Source organism: Bolinopsis microptera, chromosome 5, assembly GCF_026151205.1.
Source record: "Bolinopsis microptera isolate Bmic1 chromosome 5, MBARI_Bmic_1.0, whole genome shotgun sequence".
NCBI lineage: Eukaryota > Metazoa > Ctenophora > Tentaculata > Lobata > Bolinopsidae > Bolinopsis > Bolinopsis microptera.
Window position 1 is genome coordinate 11,439,319 of NC_087076.1, and position 7,332 is coordinate 11,446,650.

Genomic DNA, 7,332 nt, shown 5'->3' on the forward strand with positions numbered 1-7,332 from the left:
AAGAATTATCTGAAAAAGCTTGGATGCTGTAGACCTTAAAGTGATCCCTCTGTTGTTCCCGCAGACTGAAGTGTCTCCTTTCTTCCCAATAACAATGATCACACCCTTTAACCAATCTTCAGGAACAGTCTCTTCTTCCCACACTTTCTTGAATAGACACTATAGTTGATCAACTAGAGCACTCCCACCATACTGCAGTTGCTCGTTAGTTATCCCGTCCACGCCTGGGCTTTTGTGGTTCTTAAGCTTTGTCAGGGAATAACTAATCTCGTCTCTGGTGTAGTGGGTGGTCCATCCGAACAAGATAAGTGTTAGTTTAGTGAAACAAGCTTTATAAATTACTGAGTGATAAAATTCAGCAAGTCTTAACAAATTAAATTATGATATCAGCTGATAAACTCGTGAGTCGTGGCTGATTATTTAACAGTTGATTGACACTGAATGGTAAAAAGCGAATACATATTTGAGAACAGATTTTACTTTGCATTTACATTCAAGAAGCAACTAAGATCAAGACTGCGGTGTTGGGTATGCTTTAAAAAAATCCTATATAGTCGATGGTGCTGTTGATGTGTCGAGTAAGCATCAAAATGTATTAGTTTAGGTTAGATGCAAATAATAACTAAGATGAGACAGAATATCTTATTACAGTCAATAAAGTTGGCATACGATGTAATAATATGACGTGCACATGATACGCATCGTTAACACGAAACAAACCGCGCAAAATATGAAATGATCTACAACCAAACCACATATTATACAGATCGACGGCGCACCTCAGATGCGCGCAGAATTTTTCAAGTTCTGCACGCATAATATAATTAAATATAATGTAAACAATTATCATGTGCGCCAAACACAATAAACTCAATAAAGTTGAACAATTACATTGTAAGCAGTAGGGAAATGTCGTGCGTGGTGTTACCGCGACGAAATTCTTGTTTACATTGTTTTGAATTGTTTCCAGAACTTTGCCAGATTCGATACCGCGTTAAGTTGGCTAAAGTATTTGTTACTATTTTTGTTGACAGGTAAGGGCTTTAATAAGTTTTCGGCAAACGTATTAATCTAGCTCGACACGTACTGTAGTTCGACACGTACTGTACTTGTAGTTCGACACGAACTGTACAAATGAATTTGTATAAATGTTTGAATCAACAGAAGGAGAAAAGTTGAGATTAAAAGTTAATGACCTGTTGTCGTGAAAATAATTGAAAGCAGAGAGGTTGCACGGTCACATGAACTTCACGTTTGAAGTCACCAAGTGTGCGTCCGTTCAGTACGTGTGCAATTTATTGTTGGGTATATTTATTTGTCTTGGGTAGTAACATTCCTGTCCAATTTTCACAAATAATTAATGTCCATTTCGCTGTTAACATTCAGTGACCTTAATAAGATTATCGAGGTCACTGAATGTCAAAACCACTAACGTGTAAATAGCTTTGTAACCTAAAGTACCCAGGTTAATGAGCAATATAAATGTTCAACGAATAATAAAGCTAAAATTATATATTTCCAGAAGCAGCACGAGCAAGATGTCTCTGCATCTCTTCCTGCTTCTTCTCCCTGGCACGTCTGTTCTGAAACCAGGTTCGTAGAGAAGGATGGGGAATGTCAATCTGCTCAGCTAACTCCTCCCTCTCTTCCCTGCTGATCAAGGAACACTTCTGGAACCGTTCCTCTAGGATCTCCAGCTGGGTTACAGAGTACTTGGTTCGAGGGTAAGTGTAGGGTTTGTCGATAGAAGTCTGGCGGGTTCTGTAGGAGGAATACCTGCGTGGTCTGGTTGTGGTGCTCTCTAGAGAAACCTGGCGGGGTCTGGTTGTAGGGTTCTCTAAGGAATGTTGGCGGGGTCTTGTGTTGTCTGGATAAGCTGACGGGTAGGAGATGGTATAGTGTCCCTGGTCCATATGAGTCCAGTTAGGCGTAGAGAGGTTTGGTTGCCATATTCCTGCTCCAAGGAATCGAGGCTGTGGGTAGTGGTTAATCATAATAGAGGGAATGGGCTCTTTACTAGGGCTGCATGTTTCATCCATTAGAGGAAGATTAAGGGAGGGTTCTGCAGTAGGGACAGGTAAGCTTAGGGTTCTGAAGTCAGGAGAGGTTTTGGAGAAAGGGCTGATGTTGAGACTTGTAGAGTAAACAGAGGTAGGTATAACGAGTCTTTGAGAGAAGGAGGGAAGTTCATGAGAACATAGTGCTGGGAAGTTAGTTTGCTCCATTAGGTAATAGTTTAGAGTTGAGGACAAAACGAAGTGATGAAAAGTATCTATTGATTCAGTTTTTAAACAAGAATGATTAGGTCTAACGAGCGTGTTAATGGGGAAGGTATTGTTATCGGATGTAAATGTCGAGAGATCAGATCACATAGTGTGCGATCAGGTATTACGAGATCAAATCTCATGTATGTAACTTGACCTGCTATCTCAAGATCTTGTCTTCCGGTATACGGTACATCGTAATGGTTCAGGTCCCTAGTCTCCTCACTCCTCAGGTCTCTAAGCTAATATATCTGTGCATGTTAGATCACATACGCGTGATTAAAACTCAAAGAAAACAGGAATAATTTACTGAAATTAATTAGTTGATGAACATATTGCTCAGAATTAGAACCTTAAGCAGTTGCATCATCTCAATAACACCAATCAAATCTGATTCCGCAAATAATTAATCTTTCGTTTTCACTCATATTCAGAATTCTGAGGAAAGCAAATAACTTGTAACATTTATCAGAGCCTGGCAAAACCTTTTAATGTTCTAATAGATAACCATACGGCGAGCGTAACCTCTAAATTATATTATCTAATTGCTGTTTTAAGAATAAAGATGAAAGAGGATCTCCAGACTTATGATGCAGTGAGAGGAGAAGACCACAATTACCTAGCCCCTCCGGCTTCATCAGTGGATATCGGGTGGACTCCAAAAATGAATTACAAAGAAATTGCACTTTTTGCAAAGGACTGGCTAAAACTGGTTAAGTGGGTGTGGGTATAATGTTTTTTGTTATCCTTGATTAAGACTTAAGTAGAGGACTATAACAGTTAACACTCGCATCAAGTGAAGCCATGATAGAAACATTTGTCTTAAAGACATTTCCATTTAAGTTCGGTATGTCTCGTTGTGATTAGTGGCATTTTAGTTCGAGATAGCTTAGGACTTCATAAGTTTTAAAAATGTTGAAGCTTGATTCTGTTTGTATTACTATTTTTTTTGAAAAACGTGCAAAACGTGCCTTTACTTGTAAAATATTGCACCGGAATAATTAAATAGATATATACGATGAATCATGCATGTCGCATGAACTGTACGTGAATACTGTACGTGACGTTTGATCTCGAGACCACCAAGTATATTTATAATTGAAAGAATTTTTCCAATCGATATCAATGATGATCTTACCTGGCAATTAACCTTTCTGAAACTTCTCTCATCGGGGGTTGTTTTTCTTAATCGCTTCGATGATAGACAATCACGATATCGTAAACTGTTGTTCCGTGAATATAGGCGGTTATTGAGCTTTTCAGGATGAATGACCGCTTGGAAACTGAGATTTTTTATCGGAAAGGTTTTTCGTTGATTCGGTTAGACCCCGGTAAGAGTAGGACGGCTATCTCTGCCTGGCACCAGCCATTATTTCACAGACGGAAGATAAAGTAGCGATCATTACCAACCATCGTTTCACATATAATGGTAATTGCTTGTAGCAATCGCTTTGCTACACGGAGGCCGCGAAGAAAGGGGTTGCAACGTGTGTCAACAAGATCGCTACAAACCATTATTTCAGTTTCACTCTGACCAGCGATCTGCGCCCGTCGTCAGGGTGGCGATTAAAAATGGAGACCTATCAGTATTCGTGTAGTTGCATATACCGATACGAAAGGCCCTGAGGGTAACGTGGAAGTTATGTAGATCAATGTATTTTTGGACGCTGATTCCGAATAACTCCCATAAAAATGCTTCCCTTAACCGGTCTTAGGAGTTAACATGTGCTAAAAACATTTTTGGTTACGTAACATGCCAGTTAAATGCAAATTGGACTGTTTATGGTTACGGTTCGGGTTACTGTTATGTTAGGCTTACCATTACTATTTATAGCGTTAGACTTAGAGTTAGAGTTGCGGTAAGGGTTAGGGTTCAGGTACAGCCGAAAATTATTACAGCAAATTGTTTTTGAAGTAACGCAAAATTCCTAATCCATCCTGATAAACTGCTAGAATATTACTTGTAGGAACAAAGCACTAAGAAGTTTTTTATTTAATGCCTTGATCATGAACAGCACTGGTCATAAGTTCCTCATAGATCATGAACAGTACTGTTCGCCACTCGCCAGTGACGTGGTATAGATTTAAACCCACGCTTGCATTCACATCTTACTGTAAATGAATCGGGTTCCTGCTAGTAGCTCTAAGTAAGCTCGTAATAACGGCTATTATATTATTCTTATATTTACTGATAACAGTCAGCAGTGACCTCCTAACATTTAACAAAACCTAGAAAGAATTGAGAGATACGAGCATCATCTATTACTGTAATAATTATCTTACCGGCCATAATTTGTCACGATTTTGAAAACTTAGCGTATAACTATAACCACATCAACAATTTATTCGGAAAATCAGCAAACGAGTCAATGGATGATCATTCATCGACCCAAAATTGTGGAAAGCAATTACCTACCATTTAATCTCATTACCAGCCAGTTTCTGCATTACTATTAGTATTTTAACTTTCAACATCTTGGTTTTTGAATTGCAGTTGATTGGGTACGGTAGACACTTTATTTTTAGGAATTGTGGTTGCTAATTGCTATAATGTTCCCTGGCCTAACTATTGAACTCTTCACAAGCTTCTCTGATTTTATATAATAGATATGTATTTCTTTTCCTTTCACTCAATTAAATTGTTTTATAAGCTCTTGTTTCTATTTCGAGATAATGTATCGAAGTTAAATTTTATGGATGGAGTTCGTTTTGGAATTTCGAGTTTTAAAAAATGTTACTCTTTAATACTTTGTTAACATCCTTGTATAATGTTTCGTGAAAGATTTCCTAAAAGTAAGCTATGACTTAGTAATAGTATCCATATTCCGTGCACACTTGGAAACCATTTATTTATTTATCTACGATATTATGTTCTTTTTGTTTGGTTGAATAACTTTCATTTAACTGATTGGGATCTGACACATGTAATTTTGTAATGATCTTTCTAATTTCTAATTTCTAATTTCTAATTTCTAATTTCTAATTTCTAATTTCTAATTTCTAATTTTCTAATTTCTAATTTCTAATTTCTAATTTCTAATGTATAGTCTAGACGGGAGCGTTAGTACTATTCCCTGACAATTTAATCCCTGTTTTAAATATCGTCCCACTATTCAATAATTGGGTCAGCTGTTAACTTCTCCTAATGGGTGCCCGGTTAGGGGTAACTCTAGCTTTCTGCTGTGCCGAAAAGTTGATCGAGAAATGTACTCTGGGGTGGTCACTGGATGTAATCAGTAATACAGATTACAGATGATAAACTCGTATTATTTGGAAGCTCTAAAATTAAGCTGAAGGGACGGCAAAAAAGGAAGCCTGATTTCTTTATTTAAAAAATCATTTTTAGGACATTAGACAAATTTTATGTGGGGGATGTGGGGGCACATAGGTAAATTTTGCCACTGCTCATTACTCTACTGATCGATGGGTGATTTTTTTAGAAAAGTTAAATTATATAGCCGTTATACAGAATGTAGAGTTAATTATGTCCCCTTATAATAGTGATTCTAGACTGTCCATATCAACATTAGTCGTGCGTATTACATAGCATACTGAATTCTAGTTAGTTTAAGTTAGTTTATAATTCAAAAGTAAATGGTGTATAGTATTAAGAAGAATCAAAGACAAAAGTGAACGGTTTATGAAAACAGGTTACAATAGGTTACTAAAAACAACTAAAAAGGCAAACGGTACAAAAAGGTGTGAATGATGGTGGAAAAAGAGTGCGTCAATTCGTACCTACGGTTGTTAATTCAGACAAGACTCAAGATCAAGACCAAGGAAACATAATATTTAGAATTTATGAATATATAAGAGACTAAGAAGGGGGACGTACGTGACGGATGATGATTAATCAATAATCACTCTACACGAACAGGACTCCCTTCAGTACGTGTTAATCTGCATTACAAAAGCAGGGCGGGACATGTACGGTAAACCTCGTATGCATTTTTCAGAGACTTACCGTATAGCGCACCGATTTAGGTTGTATGTACAATGTACTAGTGGAGACCTCCAATAATTACAGTGGAGGTCCTCGCAGTATCTCTACTCGAAACTCTATCAACTATGAACATATTTTAAATTTACTAAACATGCTTATGCATTATGACCGTAGAATCGATTAAAAGTGGAACGGTAATGATTGAATTTTTATTTTTATTGGCAAATTTTTTGTCACGTGTTTTAATCGTTATTAGTGCACTGAAAATATTTGAACTTGGCGAATGAAGCCGATGACCAGGGATTAGACTTCTTAGGGGCCGTCTACTTAGGACGTCCTTGACACACGCTGCAACCCCTTTTGATCGAGAGGTGTGCAACGTGTAGCAAGGACATCCGTCAAAATCGCAGATTTTCAGACCGCTGCACCCCCTTCCCCTGTCCAGGTGTGTCCGAATTTCAAAACCCCTCCCCCGGACGTCCGGAGTTCCAGCTACTTTTAAGAGTACAAATAAAACCAACTCAAATTCATTGTTAATAAAATTCAAAGAGTTGAAATAAAATTCAAAGAATTAAAATAAATGGAACTTTTTCGTTAATTCTGCCAAAATTTCCGGACGTCCGGATTTTCAGAAACCACCCCCATCTCCCTGTCCGGATTTGTCCGGAAATTCAAAAACCAACCCCCTCGGCCCTATTTGCCGGACGTCCTAAGTAGATAAGATAAGTCCTAGGATAAGTCCTAAGATGGCCCCTTTTTATAAATGTTAAAGCAGTTCATGATCAGGGCAAAATAATTTCATGGCGCTTGTTTCATTATAAAAAAGGAACGATACAAATTCTTATGCCACATTCAACATACCCTATCAGAACTCTAAAAATTGACTCGACGGGTTTTACTTAGGCGAGTAAAAATAATGACAGGTAAAAATATGCCAGAATTTCCGAAAAACCACAAAATTTAACCCGCCATAATTAAACGAACTAAGGTATTCAGATTGAATGCTGGCTCCGGTAGAGGAGATTCTAGGAAATTTTACCGTCAAGAGAAGAGAATTTTTCAACCAAATTCGACCTAATTTTCGTTCCAGACTGCGTATTTGTTTGCAGTTTCAAAATAAAATAA